Source organism: Manis pentadactyla, chromosome 6 (assembly GCF_030020395.1).
Source record: "Manis pentadactyla isolate mManPen7 chromosome 6, mManPen7.hap1, whole genome shotgun sequence".
NCBI lineage: Eukaryota > Metazoa > Chordata > Mammalia > Pholidota > Manidae > Manis > Manis pentadactyla.
The window spans coordinates 17,499,475-17,517,135 of record NC_080024.1 but is presented as its reverse complement, the minus strand read 5'-3'; positions in this window follow the sequence as shown (position 1 = coordinate 17,517,135).

The following is a 17,661-nucleotide window of genomic DNA, read 5'->3' as shown; positions in this document are numbered from 1 at the left end:
TGCCTTGCAACTAAATTTGACCAATATGATGTGAGTGGAACTGATGTGAATAACTTCCAGGTCAGGCCTTAAAAGGAAGAGGCGTGTGTTTCCCCCTTCCTTTTTCCCTTTTGTCAGCTGGAATGCTAATGTGATGGCAGGATCCAGAGCAGCTATCTTATACCTAAGATGGAAGATGCTAGGAAGAGTTTCAGATCCACCCTACCAGCTTTAGACTGTCAATAGACTATTATATGAGAAAGTGTTTTGCCAATGGGTTTCAGCCCTGGGCAAGTTTACTATGGATTCAGTGAGACTGAAAAATGACAATGGAAGATTCTTGGGGTGAAAGGGTTATACCCAACTTTATTCCCACAATGGCTAGTCAGTCACTAGAATCCTGTCCACTTAGAGCGAGTCTGCATGCAGCAAGCCAGTCTCTGCCTCTGGGCCTCTCTGCCCCCAGAGCCATCTCAGTCGCTGTCTTTGGCTCTGCCACCACTCCAGTCTCTGCTCTCCTGCAGCCCTGAAGCCGTGCAGCCCAGAGCACTAAGAAGAGCTCTCTGTATAGAGTCAATAACAATGTATTGCCCACACATGTGTAGTGAGCTAGCCGACCAGGGCCAGGTGAGAATCCTGGCCATAGGAACCTTCACTTTCTCCACAGAGAGAAATAAACTTTCTTACATAAATCACTCTTAAATTGGGTCTTGGTTACAACAACCAAACATGTATCTTAACTAATGCAGAACTTGGTACCTGGAAGTGACACTGACTTAAAAGCCTAAAACAAGTGACATTGGTTTAGAGACTGGACAGCAGACAACAAGGAAAAATATTGTATGCCGGGTAAACTGGTGACTGTTCTTATGTTACATCAAAACATATAGCATGCCTGTTATTTATGATGCCCTGAAAGGTAAATCTTATGCTAACAAAGCCTGTACCTCATGGAAACTAGACAGAAATACTCAGTAAACTGGTGATGTACATTGGCTGTTGCTTGAGCTGACCAGCAAAGTCCTGCCAGAGAGATGTGCTGAGGCTAGTTGTGAGAGGTGGTTTGGAAGGGGCCCCCTTAGCAAGGGTTGGACCTGTGATCCCAAACTTTTCTCAAGTTGGCCGACAGTGGGAGCCAGCCCAGTGGGCTGCACGAAGGAGTTCACAGCCAAATATATTTTTTCAGATGGCCTCAAAATAGTCAACATTAGTTTGAGAGAAAATAGGAAGTACACCAAGTCCAGAGTATTCAAGCATAAAAATTATGTCTATGTGAGACCACTGATTGTGGTTCTCAAATATGGGACCAGTCAGAAGTCTTCTAAGACTCTGAGAGCAAAGACACCATAAACCGGGTCAGCAAAGCCTGGTTTGATTCCCCAGTTATCCCCAGCCCCCCAAATGCACACCAGCAGGAAGAGGGCTGTGAACAAGGTCTGTAAAGATGAACATGTCCTCCAGTGAGGCCACAGAGGATATTTGGGACGGAGTCACTTCAGGAGGCAACACCAGAGGTCATGGTGGAGGACAGAAGGGGGAGGGGCTCCCAGAGCCCAGAACCTGGGCAGCCAGGTGAAGTGCCTGAGAACTTGCTCTGCTGCTGGTTAGCATCTTTGCAATTCCTGCCCAACTGGATTTAATTGTTAAAATCTAGTTACTGCCAGGTTTTTGCCATTCCTTCCTGTTATGCGTGGATATTTTAATTGAGTTTATCCTGTTTTCTATGCGGAGAGGGAGGGGCAGATTACCTGTCATTTAGTTTGCAGGTCACTAGACCATGAAGGGCCCATCCACACCTGGTCCCTCAGGGGTCTGGGCTCTGAGCTGGTGCTGTGTCCGGATGGAATGCTGCCTTGCCTCCTTTCAAGGGCTGCTGAATGTGTTTTTTGTGGGGGGTAACCAGATAGATGGTGGGCTCTGGCACAGCAGTATCTACTCCCCGCTTCTTCCTCCTCTACTCATAATCCCCATAAATTTAACTAAGTATAAGATTATATTTCCCAGCTTCCTTTGCAGATACTATAGCCATGTGACTAAGCTTGGCCAACGGGATCTGAGCAGCAACATTATGGGCAACCTTTAAGGGCACCTTAGAAGGGAGGGGCAGATTTTCTCCTTCCTCCTGACTGGAATTACAATGTGATGGTGGGAGCTGGAGCAGCCATTTGAACCCAATGGGGAAGACGCAGGTAGTATCTTCTCCACCTCCACTGCCATGCTGGCCTGTCTACCTCTGGACTGTTACATTATAAAGAGAAATAAACTTTAGTCTTGTTTAAGTCATTGACAAATTGAACCTTTGCTGCAATAGCCGAGCCTCTCTCTCATTTACATTGCAGATTGAGGTAGGGTTAGAAATTGCAAGTGTACATAATGATTCTTTACATTTATGCAGCACTTACTATCTATCAGATGCAGAAAACATATATGCAGTATCTCAGGTAATTCCTCACAACCCTATGTGGTAGATAGTTTTATTGTTATAATTTTACAGATGAGAAAATTGAGGCACAAAGAGGTTAAGTAACTTGATCAAAACCTCAAAGCTAATGAGATGGAGCTGATACTCAAAACTAGAATTTCTGGACTCCAGCACCACATTCTTAACCACTAAGTTTAATGTAAATAAAGCATAGGCCTGCCATGTAATATATGCTCAGTAAGTGGTTACTATAATTATCACCTCGTAACCTGCTTTCAGTCCCCTCAGACACCCAGCTACAAGGCTCTGAAGGCTGGCAGGCAGTGGGTGGGGTGGGGGAGGAAGAGGACTTTGACTCTTCAGCAGTCACCCATGGTGACACCAAGGGTCGGGTGGAGGAGGGCTCTAGCTGGGGCAGACACCTGTGCTATTTGACCCTAAAATCATAGTGATTTTCTAGTTGTAAAAAAGGAGCTCTCTGCCCTGCGCCTGCCCTTTGCTTCACAGAGTTCTTGCACCTTCTCTTCTGCCAGCCCAGCCCCACCCATCCTCTTTGGCAAGGTGAATCAGCAGAAGATACTGGCTTTGGCTGGAAAATAAATACTCCTAGGCTGTTTGCTTTTAGTGTCTGGTCATGGCATCATATTTCTCGAAACCCTACTTCTTAACTCACTCTTAAAACTGAATGTAATAAGAATCTTGCATCCTGACCCTAGGGAGAATTTGGCTGCCATCTCTGGATAGCTGATTTGTCTAGGACATGGGGCAGGATCCTGTTTAAGTGTTATTTTTATATCAGAGGGAGAAAAACAGCTTGAGGAAACCAAGGTGAGCAGCCTGATAAATTACAAATACAGATCTCTGTGCCAGAGTGGTTGGGAGGCCATGAGAGCAGCCTTCATGTCAGTCACCCGGACACTCCAGCTCCCATCCTGTCTGTGTGGCTTGGATGGAGCAGCATCTATGCCAATGTCTCAAGGACCTGGACGGAACCAGTTCCTTGTTAATGCAATTTAATCGGTCCCATGGGCCCCATCACTGAGCCCTTTCTATGGGCTGTTGGAGATTGAAGTGGACAGATGGTGCTTTTGTCTACCTGGTATCCACTTATCCTTCTTTTAGCAACCCCTAACCCAAGTTTTCCTTCAGGGAACCACAATTCCTCCAATCTCAGAGCACATGGTTTTCTGAGGGGCTTAATTGTGCATTCCAGGAAGTGTACCTCTCATTCAGACTTAGCCCATCAACACTTCAAATTCCCCTGACCATAGTGAGAAGGGTATTGACTAAATTAGCCCAATGGGATGAATCCCGAAACTTTTGCTGGAGATAATGGGAGCTCTTTCCCACTGGATTTGGAGTTGTGGGAATGTAAGTATGGAGATTCTGCTACCTGAAGAGTGGAGCTGCCTGAGAATGAAGACAAAACAGAGGGCAAAAGATATGGGGATATGATGAGAAAGACCAGGTCCTCCTGAGATTCACTGAACCCTTGGATCAAACTGCACCTGAAGACCTCCCACTGGGTTTTTAAGTTATGTTAACCATTAGAATCCATTTTTGTTTAATGCAGTTTGAATTGCATCTTCTGAAAGAGTTCTGATACCAGAGTTAACAAAGAAACAAGACCTAGACACCTTCAAAGGTTTCTGGGGGTAATGGGTCACTGCACTTTCCCAAGAAAAAGTGCACACTTGAAAAAGCAGTTAGAGTAAACCAACAGGGCAAAATGGTACTTGGAAAAAACACAGTAAAAGAAGCATTGAAATGGGACAAAGTTAACAAAGGAAGACTTCCCAAAGAAGTGAGTATGGATATAGAAATAATAATCATGCCAACAGCAACAATTTACTGAATGCTGACTATGTGCTGGACACCAGGTGAAGCAGGTTACATCTGTGGTGGAATAGTATTTTGAAATAGTAACTAAATTGAGCAGTACTTCCTTATCTATAAGCCCTTTTCTCACTATAGCCCTTTGCTCACTCGAGTTTCCTTGTTTATTAACTTGGAATAAATGACACAGTGCAAAGAACACCATTTGGCTTTTGAGTTTTCTGGGAGGAAAGGGAGTGTATCTGGCTTAAACAAAAGATTTGGAAGTTTTGGCAAGCTAGATTATTCAGAAAACTTATTCCACTAAAAACAGCTAAAATGCTGGATGAAATATAAAGCACATCTTCTTAAAAGCACTGAAAAGGCAAGATAGTGAAGACTTACTAGCCTAACTGAAAGGAAAATTGGCACACAGTGAAGTCAGTGAAAAGGAAAGTGGTTTTGTTTTAGGCCACTGCCAATTCTAGCAAGAGCCATATGGGATGATGGGAGCCCGGTACCCACACAAGTTGGAAGTATGATAGGAGATCCCAACTATAAAAAACTGGATCTCAAAGGACCACACACTCAGAGCAAGTCTAATCCAGAAACAAACTAGCGCTTACATAGATTTACGGTCAAGGTTTTCCTCATCTGAATGCTTCAGAGTGCCAAATCTTTAACTTGGTTTAAGGTGGTACTGAAGTGGTAATGACCCCAGGTGCCTGGCAGAGCAAATACAAATGCTCTCTGGAGAGAGTTACTTCTTCCAAAGCCACAGATTATTTCAACAATATCCAGCATGTAGTTGAAAATAACTAGATAGATAAGGAAACTAGAAATTGTAAGCAAGATCCAGCAGAAATACAGCAGGAATAAACCCATAAAAACTTCAGAAACTAGAATTATCAGACACTTTATATATAACAATTTGCTTATTATGCTTAATGAAATATGAGACAAGTATGAAAAAATATGGAGCAAATAGGAAACTATGAAAAGCAGCATAACAGATTTTTTAAAAATCAAACAGAACTTCTAGAAATGAAAAATGTATTTGTGAAAGTAAATATTTCATAAATTAATTTAACAGCAGATTAAATGCAGCTGAAGAGAAAATTGAATGTTAGGTCATTGAGAACTTACCCAGGGTATAACAGACAAAGTTAAATATATATATTAAATACATATAAAACAAAGTAAGAGACTTAGAGGTTGGAGTAGAAAAGTCTAAAACATATTTAAATAGAATCTCAGAAAGAGAGTTGAGAGAGAATATGGTAGAAGCATTAGTTAAAGAGATAAGCTGATATTTTCTGGAACTGACGAATAATAATAATCCCTATATTGAAGAAGTCTATGAATCCCCAGGATGATTTAAAGAAACCCATATGTAGAAATATCGTAGTAAAAACTGCAGAAAACCAATAACAAAGAGAAAAAATTGAAAGCAACTGGGGGGAAAAGATTACTTTCAAAGAAATGACAATTTAATATTGACTTCTCAATGACAAATGGAAACCCAGAAGACAGTAGAATATCTTCAGAGTGCTGAAAGTATCTTCCAACTTATAATTCTATAGAAAGGGAAAATTTACAAAGAAGATGAAAATGTATTTTATGAAAACAGAAACAGAGTTTGTCGCCCCAGAAGAGGAAATGCCTAGAGAAGATGCTTCAGGAAGGAAGAAAGTGATCCTACATAGTATATCTGAGAACTGAGAAGGTACAAACAATAAGGAAAGTGGTAAAAATGTAGATAACTCTAAATTAATCATAACTGCAAAAATAAAAAGAATTATAATGTCCTGTAGGGTTAGAATTAAAATACTGCCAACCATAACACATAAACTAGGGGTGGTGAAAAATGGAATATTTAAAATATTTGAAAATCTTTCTACTATCTGGGAAGAAGAAAGGTTTTGATTAACTTTAGATTTTGATATATTAATCATGCATGCTGTAATACCTAGGAAAAGCACCAAAAGAATAGAGACAGAGTTCATAAATAAGAGAGAAGTGAGAGAAAAGAGAAACAACAAAACAGGTGGGACAAATAGAAAGCACAAGAGCCTTAGGAGAACAAATAGAAATTAGAGTGAGACTTCCCGAGCCCTAAGAGGAGATAAAGATCTCTTAGACTGGCAGGAAGAGGACTCAGATAGGAAGAAAGAATGAGTAGATGTGGGTCCCTGAAGAAGGAGGGCCTTGTTGCTTGATGCCTCCCCCTGGCTGGTTTGTGGGATCTGGGAGCAGAGATGGTCTGTGCTTCACTTCCTGGATAGAATCTAGTGTAGAAAGGGCTGCATGGTATATGTGGGGAGATAGGACCTTAGACAGAATTTCCCCACGCGTGGTACAGTAGGGGAGCTTCAGAATGATCCCAGCACCCAAGAACAATGCAGGATGAGACCAAGCCTTTGAAAATCATAGGCATGCATGGGCATAGCACCCATGCAGCAAGAATGTTTACTGGGTGCCCACGAGTGGGACAGCAATGGAGAGAGAGAGCCGATGGGAATGAGGAACAGCACAACAGCAACCTGTATGGCCCATCAACTAAGGACCAGATGGTTTGATGGATCCCTCAGGGGAAGCCAGTATGGAGAGATGACTGAGGACCAAGTACATACTCTCACACCCCAAATCTCAGCCTTATGTAAGTACTCAGGAACTTAGATACATCCCTAGGGAAGCTGAGGAGACCCAGAGTTAACTGAGAGAACATATCTCAGAGGGCAGGCTATATCTATCAGAATGATTTCAGGTACAAGTAATAGAAAACTCAATTCTAATTAGTTTAAACAAGACGGTGATTTATTGTGAAGAAGACAGGGGCTAGGGGATGGGGAGGTAATCAAGTGTGGTAGATGGGAACAGGATGGGAGTAAGATTTCTCCATGCATATATTATTATTTTTTTATTTTTTGAACCTTATAATGTGCTAGCCATTCAAAATAGCAAAACATTTCTGTTTAAAAAAATGTAAAGCATAAAGATGAGAACCTACAAAAATGGTCCATAATCTTCCTACCAGGCTGACATTTAAACAAAATTAATACAGGCATATTGTATGAAAATTACAAATTTTATACAGAGGTATAAAATTGAAAAGTCAATCTCCCTTTTCCCATTATCCCAAAGTTTTCCCCTGTTAACAGTTTCTTGTGTTTCCTTCCATAAATTTACACATTTAGTACTTATCCTGGTGCATTATTCTTGTTTTCTTCATGAGCTATATGTCTTGATGCTGTCAGTCTGTGTAGAAAGCTTGTATTTTATGGGAAGTATTTGCTGTAATATAGGTAATCATTTTCCTATTTCTGAATAGTTAGGTTGTTTCTAGTTTTTTTTTTTAAGTATTACCAGTAATGTGCTAATGAGCTGTCTTGTTTAAACATCTTGAAATGACAAATTCACTTTGAACTCAGATGAGGTAAAAATGATGCATTTGAATCTTCTGTAGAACATGATAATTTCCCATGAGGCTATACTTCTTTTCCCCAAGTATTTAAAAATGTTTTTTTAATGGAGGCGAGAGATTGAGGGAGAGAGATTTTTGGTGGGGGGAGAAAGAGAAAGTCTAATCTTCAACCCCCACCCAACAGAGGAAGCCCTTAATGGAAGGTGCCTTTGAGCACCTGCAGGCTGGTCTCTAATTGCGATTAGCCCATAGAGATAAAACCCAGAGCCAGACTGGAACACCGCTCGCCTTGTCCCTACATAGAGCTCTTTCTCTTGGGCACCTGTCCCTCCAAGTCAGTCCCTCAGTTACCCCATCTCCGAAGCTGTCACTGTCTGTCTCCCTCCGGCTCTTTGCACCCTCTGCTGGATAGTTTGCAGGGAGCCAGGAATCTGCTCCTCAGGGTCTGGCGTCCTCTGCTGGCTGAGAGCTTTCATCACAACCGTTAAAGGACTGCCCCACCTGCCCTTAACTGAGCTCATTCACCCCTCCTCCACTGCCACCTGAAGAAACTGAGGCCAGCAAGTGAAGAAGTGCCTTGCTCAAGAACACAAAGCAAATAAGCCCCCAGGACCAGAACTTAGGCCTTCTGGCCCTTTTTCCTTTGTCCAGCCAGACTGGACTACCAGCCTGGGGGAATCCACCTTCCACACATATTCCTGGATGCTGTCAGGAATTCCGTCAGGCAGGGAACCCCTGTGTTGGAAGGAGCGAATGCTCATCTGGACTTGTGCTCTGGGGCAGTGGTCCTACTGCTATGTATAGGATGCCTCATTTCTCCCCTCAGAGCATGAATAATGCCCCAGGCATAGAATGCATTTCCCCATATGCCATCATTTGCAGGCCCCTTCACAGATTTCGCCATACCCACATACCACCGGGCTATAATTTACTTAATGCTATTCCCTAAATTCACCCTGTTCCCCTGGGTGATGACTCATAGGTGCATCTGGCTCCCTAGGAATGGTCTTTGAGTCCTTATTGTCTTCATTTAGCTCATGAAGAAGACTTGCTCCTCACCCTGAATTTTTCACTTAAAGAAAATAACCATTACTAGTTAATGAGAACCTGCTACCTTTCAGGTACTGACCTTGCTCTGTGTCTTCACTGTTATTTAATCCTCAATACAGCTCTAGGGAGTGGGTATTCCAACCTCAGGGGAGATCAAGGCACAGACAGGCTAGTTGCTTGCCCAAAGTCTCACAGTTGGCAAATGGTTGAGCTGAATTTGATCACACTCTCTTTCCAAAACCAACAGTGTGAGCTTGTCTTTTGAAATTGAAAGCAACGCGATACAAAGCTATAGTTAAGAGAGAATTTCTGGGCAGCATCTGTACTGTGGAGGGACTCACTTGCTGCTGGAAGGGAGACAGTGGACATGTGACTGCAGTGGGCTAGGCTGGGCTGTGACAGAGTAATGGGCCAGCTGTGATATCTTGGCATAGAGAAACAGAGGAGGACCAGAGAACCTGTGGGCATAAGTCCAAGGAGGTGGGGGCAGAGGGAGATGGAATGGGTAAGAGACACATTCCAGGTTCGGTCCTCCTGATGCCCTGAGCAATGCCATTGACCCTGCTGGGTACCCGGTGGCATCTTTTGATCACTTACAGGCTATCCAGTAACATGCTCTACTTCCTGAAGGGATGGCTCTGCAGGGGACCTTCTCCTGAGGTAGTGATGGGCCACTGTGGGATAAGGGGGCAGGAAGGAACAGAGCTGGACTGCCAGCTGCACTGCTCCCTGGCTCTCTTGGCCACAGTCTCCTCATCTGCCAAATGTCCCTAGTAAACACGGAGGTGCACCTCCCAGGCTCCCCTTCCCAGAATGACTGGCTGTGGGCAGTCGGGTCAGCTGCTGGTTTCTCCAGGGTCACCTGCAGGAACACCCTCTTCCCTTTTGCAGCTGCCTACACATCTGGTGATCAAACGAGATGGGGCTGTAAAGGCCCAGCCATTTCAACCCAGCGAGGTGCATTCTTGTAGGCAAAAGTCCCACCAGAGCTCAAGGCTCCTGTGAAGATGGACAGTTTGTTTAGGCTGCATGGCAGGTCCACTTCCCCCTCTGCCCAATCTTACTTCTGCCCCCTTCCTTCCCAAATAAACCCCTTGCACCCCAACTCCATGTTAGTATCTGCTTCTGAAGAACCCAAGCTGTGACCCATTTTCTGTGCCCAGGACAAGGGAGGTGTGCCCCCAGTTTGGGTGAAATGATGCTGGTATGAAACCCAAACTTGAGAATTATCCAGCTCGTTAGGCCTACCTTCTGGCCAATTCTATGTTCATTTTTGGTGATAGTACTGAAGGCAGTAGGAAGGTGAGGCTGTGGGGTTCAGTAACCACCTCTCTGCATGATCTGGCCCCTGGAGAACCAGGGCAAATAACTTGAAGACAGAGGGCCAAGAGGATATTGAAGGAGGCTTTTTGAGAGAATGGCATGGGGAAGATGGCCAATATTTCAGGTACTGTGTCATTTTCACTCTGTGGCTCCAAACTTTTACTGAACACATATTATGTACAAGAACTTGTGTTAGTTAAGAGGCACAAAGTTCTGGAGAAAAGCCTCAGGGAAGGCCTCTGACTCTCCCAAAGAGTACATAAGCAAAAAAAAAAACCCTCAAAATTCTTCTTCACCGTTGAAGAACATCCACTGTCTATAAGATCTTTAATCCTCTTCTGATCCTATTGCTGCATGCTCTGTTTCTACTTTACAGTCTTTGTTATGAAAACAGCATTTAGCTGCCGTTTTTGTCACTTGACATTATTTTATAGAGACTGTTCCTTGCTTCAATGCAATGAACATATTTGTCATTTTAATGCCTATACAATATTCTATTGTGTGGTCAAATCATTCTTGGTTCAACTATACCTTACTGGTAGCTAGGTATTGCATAAGCATCTGGCTCTTCATTAATATAAAAAATGTAGTTACTATTGTATTTTTACTCATAGAGTGGTTTCTTTTTTTCCCCTCTTAAATAACGTACACTGAGTACCACTCCAGAAGTGAAACCACGCAAAGTATATGCACAGTTTTGCTGTCATGCTTTCTAGAGAGCATGGCCAAATTTATGGCATTACCAGCAACCCATAAAGTTTTCTCCACACCTTGCCAATTTTGAGTTTTACACCTTCTAAAATTTTGTTGTTAATTTAACTGGTTAGTGTTCTTCCTGGTTCCAATTTTTAATTTGCATTTCTCTGTTCTGTAGACAACCTTTCAGAAAGTATTTTCTTTGGCAGAGCAATGTCTGATCTTGCCAGGAGATGGCGCTGTGACTCTGTGTTTAGGCTCCCTGAGAAGGGGGTTGGTGGGGGTGGTGACGGTGGCACTGGCGGGCAGGATGTGAAGAAATCCTCTGGTCTCTCCTGGAGCCTCAGTTTCCCAACTGAGTTCAGAAGACCTGGTTTGGATGAGAAGGTGACACCACACCGGTTAAGAACGGTGGCCTTGCCCTGCCCCACTACCTTTCACTCTAGAAATTCAATAGAACCCAAGTTTATGAAGTGTCCACTGCAGACCAAGCATTGTTCACACCGTCCCCAAAACTCATAAGTAAGTGGGGGGGAAATATACAGAAAAAAACAACTCTAAATGTTGTGCTTCCTATAAAACAGATTCAAAGTGCTACAAGTTGTTGGGAATTGGAGAGATTGCCTCCAGCTGGAGGTATGTGGGATCTAGCTGTGGGCAGGTGAGCAGAGTGTGGAGTGGAGGGCATGGGGGCCAGGGCCTCCCAGAGCCACAGTGAGCCTGGAGCTTGGTGGAAGTGCAGGAAGATGAGCCTGGGAAGACACAACTGTGTCTGGGAAGGCTAACTGTGGTGGGACCTGTATGCCAGGCTAAAAAATGCAGACTTGATTTGGTAAGCGAAGGTGAGCTAATGGAAGATGAACAGCAAGAAAATGGTGGGGTCTTACATACGCTTTGGCAAAAATTAGCCTGGGGCTTAACTGATTCAGTGGTTTTCCTCCTGCGTTCTGTGCACACATTTTCCTCCTCATCTGACTGACCTTCAGAAGTGGTGCATTTGGTTGCCTACTTCCCTCCTCTCGAAGTGCTCTTTCTCCTTGACTTCTGTGAAGCCACAATGCTCTTTTCTCCCTCCTGCCTTGGTGGGCCCTCAGTCTCCGTAGCATCTTCCCCTTCCTTCAGCCATTAAATACCGCCCTTCATCAGGACTCCTTCACTCTGTACTCGCCCCTGGGTGATTTCAGCCCTGCACTCAGCTTAATTACACCCTACACCAAAACGACTCAGCCCAGACCTTCTCTCTGAGCTCCAGACCCATATATCCAACTGCCCTCAACAGCTCCTTTTGAAGGTTCTGGAAGCATTTTAAATTCAGGTCCCGAACTCCCCACCTAATGCCAGTCCTCTTCTGGTGTTCCTTAGCTGAGTGGACACACCACCATTCATCCTTGTAGGTCAGTTGAAAACCTCAGGGGCATGCTTGCCACCTCTCTTTTCCTCACTCCCATTTCCAGCCTCTTCCCAGGTCCACTCCATCCTCAACACCAGTCAGACCTGCTCATTCCCTCTGCTATTCACACGGGTCAAAGCTGCAACAGCTTTTCACCTGGGCCACTGCACAGCCTCCAAAATGGCCTTCCTGCTTCTGCTCTGGCTCTTCTGCAATCCCCTCTTCACACTGTGGCCAGAGCCATCTTTTCAAAATGTAGAACTGATCCTGTCACTCACTGTCCCAGTGACATCTCCATGGTGGCTTCCCACAAGGGCCTAGAGGGAGGGCTTTTTTTTTTTGAACCCTTTATTGTTAAGATAATGAATGTAGAAAAAAGCATAGAACAAATGTACATCCTTGAAAGTAGCTGCCATGAAAGGAGACAGAAACTTGCCACAGCCATCCTATTCCATGTGTCCCTCAAAATAGAATGGCCTCCTCCCCCCACCCAAGAGCAGCTACTATCCTGACTTTTCTGGTAAGCATCTACTTCTTTCCTTTGGCATCCCTAAATATTGTGGCTCCGTTTTGTCTGTTTTGTCTTTTCAATTTATGTGTCTGTTAGTCCTCCTTTAACCTACAGTTCCCCCCATCTCTGTTTCTTCTCTCTTGCAATGTCTTTGTTTGTCTTGTAGTGTTCTCATTGCTTTTAAAATAAGAAAAACATTTCCTTCCATGCCTGTAAGAATTTACTTGGTTTGATCCCCCCAAATCTCTCTAGCCTCACCTCCCACCAGGCTGCTTTTCACTCCCTTTTCAACCCACGCCAACCTTGACTTCATGTCCCCAGGCCACAACGTCCATTCACTGCAGGGTGTTTTACAAAGGCTGTTGCCCCAGCTCAAAATGCTTTTCCCTTCTTCATTTCCCAGTTAACCCCAACGTATTTTTGTAAGCTCTCAGTGGGAGTGTTCTCTCCTCAGAAAAGCTTTCTCCACCTTCCCTGCCTTGGCCAACCTCCCCACCAGACTCCCACAGCCCCTCCTTTCTCCTGGACAACACAGGTCAAGGGTGTGGTTTTCATTTTGTTTATGAAATGATTAATGACAATCGGTTCCTGAGAATAAGGGTTATGTTTGCCTTTGCTCACAATGTTTCTCTACTGTCTACCTGGGTGCCTAGCACATAGCAGGTGTTCAATTAAAATTTTGTTGACTGCTACCCAGGAGAAAATAGGCAGCAGACACCAACACAGTTAGGAGAGTCTAGGTGTGTAGAGACCCCAGGGCCTAGATTGAGGCCCTGATTGCCTCTGAAATAAGTTAAAGCAGTATGGGTAGGTGGTGTTTCTGGAGAAGAATGGAGCAGTGAGAGAAGAAGTGGGGGAGGCTCCTCCCCAGAATACCCAAGGCAATGGCAGTGTCCTGCTGTCCAGCCCCCAGCCCATACTCAGAAGCCAGGTTGGACTGGGACTGCTGGAGAGGATCCTGGGTCCAATCATCCCCAGTCCAGGCCACTGGGACTGAGATAAGTGGAAACAAATGTTCCCTGGCTTTCCCAGCCCAGGCCTGTAGACTAGCAGCCCTTCTCTCTTAGTCCTTCCCCCTCTTCTGAGCTCCCCCTACTCTGGGTTCTTTCTCCTTTGACTGATGGGGTAATTGGAAGACTGGGCATTGGTAGGGTTGAAAGATGTGGAAGATGTGGGGGCAGGTGGGCCCTGTGGGGACCAGGTCCTGGGGGTAGGGGGTGGGTGGATTCCCTTGGACTAAGGCCCAGAGAGAGTCTCCGAGCAAACTGGGCCTGCAAGGCTGTGGTGAGACTGACTAGAGCTAGGAACCAGGCATTTAGCTCCCACCCTGGGCTGGAAAGGCACATTCTCTTGACTTCAGGTGGACTGGGAGAAGCTGGAGTAGAGCGTTCTGCCATACAGAATGAAGAAGAAAGTGACTCTCTCTCTCTCTCTTTTTCTTTTTCCTGCCCTTCGTTTATCTAGAGGGCTGGCCTTTCTTCTGTCTGTTCTCCTGGGACCTAGAGACCCAAGGCCCTTAGGAATCCTCCAGTCCCGTCACCACCCTAAAGGAATGTTAGGTCCCATTACTGGGGAAGAGGGAGGGAGAGAGGGAGGTTATTGGGAGGGGAAGGGTCACAGGCCCAAATTCCCAGGCTCCTGCAGCTTCAGTAATTTCTGAGAAACAAAGAAACAGAGAAAGCGATTTAGAGACAGACACAAATAGAGACCGAATTATGGAGATGGGAGAGATGTGAAAAGACAGAATGACGTTGCAAGAGAATCTGACAGAGACTGAGGGCTCTGCTTTGGCCTGCAGCTATTCCGATGTTATCTGTCTCCAGCTGCCTCTCTCCCCCTCCACAGTCCCCACCTCTGCCCCTCCTTCCTCTCCAGCCCCACAGCCAGACACCCATGTTGCTCCTTCCCTGTGTCTTTTTTGTACCAGAGCCTAGAAGGGGGGTGAACAGGGTCTCAAGACTTAAGGCAGAGTGATGGAGGAAAGTGAGGAGGGGGCCCAGTAGAGGGGCATCAGAGTGGCACCACCCTACTCATGCTGCCCAATTCTGGGCTGCTGGGCTCCCATTTGAATCTTTGGGAACATTCCTCTACATGCATGTCTGTGCAGAGGTGGTGTGTGTTTGTGTGTGTGTGTGTGTGCATGTGCACACATGTGGTCTTCAGGGAGTCAGGCATGTGTCTCAGCCTGAGCCAGTCCGCCCATCTGTGTATCCATCCATACCTGTGGATGAAAGTTATCCAGCATTGTCTAGGGGAGGCGAGGGTGGCCTGTGGTTTCTATGGGTTTATCTGGAGCCTGTGCCCAGTGGTGGGTGTGTGTGAGTGTGCATGTGTGTGCATGCATCTTGATCTGCCTTTGTGTGCCTCTGTCTCTAGCTCCTGGTCCCCTGCCCTGTTCTGTGAAAAGTCTTCTAAGGTGACAGTGGTGGAATGAAGTCTCAGGGACACCTGAACTCATCTTCCTGAAGCTTTGGAGGGTAGAAGTCATTGCTCTGGCTCAGCCCAGATCCTAGCCAGTCTCTAGATAGGGGTGCAGAGAAGGCAAAAGGGAGTAAGCAGAGACATGGTAGCCCTGGGAACTGAGGCCTGCGCATCACAGACTCCAGTGACCCCTTCCCCGCCCCTACGCTTCTACAGACACTACTGGGCTAACTGATTCTGGAATGGGACTCTGGAATGGGGGTGCAGGGGAGGTCGAGGGCTTGAAGAGTCCAGGGATGGCCAAATATTCTGTAAGATCTGGTCAGACAGAGTACTGCCGGAGGGGTGGGGTGATCTGTGTGTGTTTGTAGGAAAGGTGGGGGGTGGGGGCAGAAAGGCTGCCTGCGGGGGAGAAGGCTTCTTGGCAAACGCCCCAGTTTCCTGAGCTGATCCCTGCTCCCTGCCACTGCTCCCAATTCTGTTGTTTCAATAACATCATTTTTATCCACCCCACAGAGAGACTGTGTCTTAGGAGGGGAAGGTGAGGGGCAGGGCCAGGGCACAAAGGGGTAGTAATGAAGCGAGGTTGGGGTCTGGAGGCAGCAGGGGCTAGATTTGGGGCGCTCTTTCCTCAGGCAGAGGCAGGGCGGTCCCAGAGCCCTGGTCCCCTGATGACAAAGACAAATACATTAAAATTCTTGCCGTGGAGAAGAATGCAGGACAGGGAGAGCATTTCATAATCTGCAATAACAGTAGCAGGGTGGGGGCAGGGGCAGGCAGGGGGCTTGGAAGCCACACAGTGGTTCCCAAGGGGCTGGTCCTTGATCACCTGCAGCCTCCAGGGACTCCCAGATGCCTGTTTGGCACCAACTGGCCTGACTCTATGCCCAACCTGGGTGTGTCTTTGAGTGTACAGTGTCCAGAGTTGGCATTGCCCTGCAGAAATAGCAACTGTACAAAAATTAATAGGTGCAGGGGCTGTGAGTGGTGTCTGGATGTTATTAAAGGCTAAAATGGGAGCGGGCAGCACTTGTGCCATGTCCCCCTCACTATCTCCCTCAGCCACTAGCCCCTCCCCTTCTCTAGGGTACTTCAGCCCCTTAACCAAAGCTCTCTGTACCCTGTACAGGCATTACTGACACAGCCTGGATACCAGGGCCCTGGAATGGGGCTCCCAGCAAACCTAGGGGCTTCCCTATATGCTAGGGCAATGTTTCTCCATTTGCTCCTTCTTCCTCCCCCAGATCTGCCTCTTCCCCTGTGGCCTAGGAATCTGTGGTCTTTTTGTTGCATCTCTTGGGTCACCCAGCTTCATCTTGATCCACTTACACCTTCTCTCTGGGGGACTCAGGATCCACCTTCTCTCTGCTCACCAAGAGTGTTTCTCTCTCTTGTCGGTGGCCTTACTCTCCAGTTTGGGTGCTGTCCCCACTCCAAAAGACCAGGAGCTTTCCTCTGGGCCCTGAAGTTTCCACCACTGGGCTTGAGGTCCTCACCATCACGGGACATCCTTAAAGGCTGATGGCTGCTCTAGATGGCTTGGTGTGGAATGTCCAGCACCACCTGTCCCTCGGCACCCCTGGGGCACGTGGGGTTGGAGGGGAGGAGCAGGGACTGCTGCGGCTGCCAGCCCCCTTGGCGTGATGAATGGAGCTGTCCCTCCTCCCCACGGGGTCTTTGATCTCCCCCCCACTCCGTGGGGAGGGGGCCAGGGGCATCAAAGACATTTTTGTGGCATTAGAGAATCAGATAAACGCCATCTCACCTGCAGCTGGCTCTCCTACCCCTTCTAGCCGGGCCAAGTTGAGGATGCAATGTGAGGCAGGGACCAACTGACGGGCGAGGCCCGGGCTGCAGCGAGTTCTGACCCTCAATCTCTTGCAAGTCTGCAGGCTCCGCTCTGTCACTCATTTACACATGCGAGCGCCTGAGCGCAGGGTTAGGCTTGAAGAGGCAGGGTGGCTGGGGAGAGCCAGTGGAGGCCGAGGGCTTCCTCCTTTCCTCAAGGAAAGGCTGGAAAAAGGGCGTGCGGCGCGGAGGTGGGCGGGTAAGAGGTGACCCCTCCGGAGTCCGCCAGTCGGACGGCCGAGTTCGACATCCCTCCCAGTAGCACCCAGAGCCCCAGGAGGATTCCCTCCCTTGGCCCCCGCTCCAGCATCTTCCTCCGCACTCCCGCCGCCCCCCAAACTCCCTCATTCCTGGGAAGTTTTCTCCCTTTACAGTCAACAAACCTGTCAAACGTCTCCCTTCCAGCCCGTCCCCCATTCCTCAGTTCCTCTTTCCCCACCCCCTTACCCCTCTCCACCCTGCTTCCCCGCCCCCTCCTTGCCCCCGACTCGGAGCGGCGGCGGGGGCTTGCAGTCCTGGAGAGGCGAGGCGAGGGGGTGCGGCAGGCGGTCCCGCGGCCACCAGCGCGCTCCGGCCCCGCCCCGGGACCTCGCACCCGCCCTCGGTTCAGCTCCGCGACTGCCGCCCCGGGGCGCACAGCTCCCTCCCGAGAGTCCCGCCGCCTGACTGTCGCAACTGCCACCCCCACGGCCCCCCGCCCCCGCCCCCGCTCGGGCCCCGCTCCCCTTCCACCCCCGCCCCCGGCTCTGATTTCTTCTCCCGAGCGAGCTCGGCAGGAGACA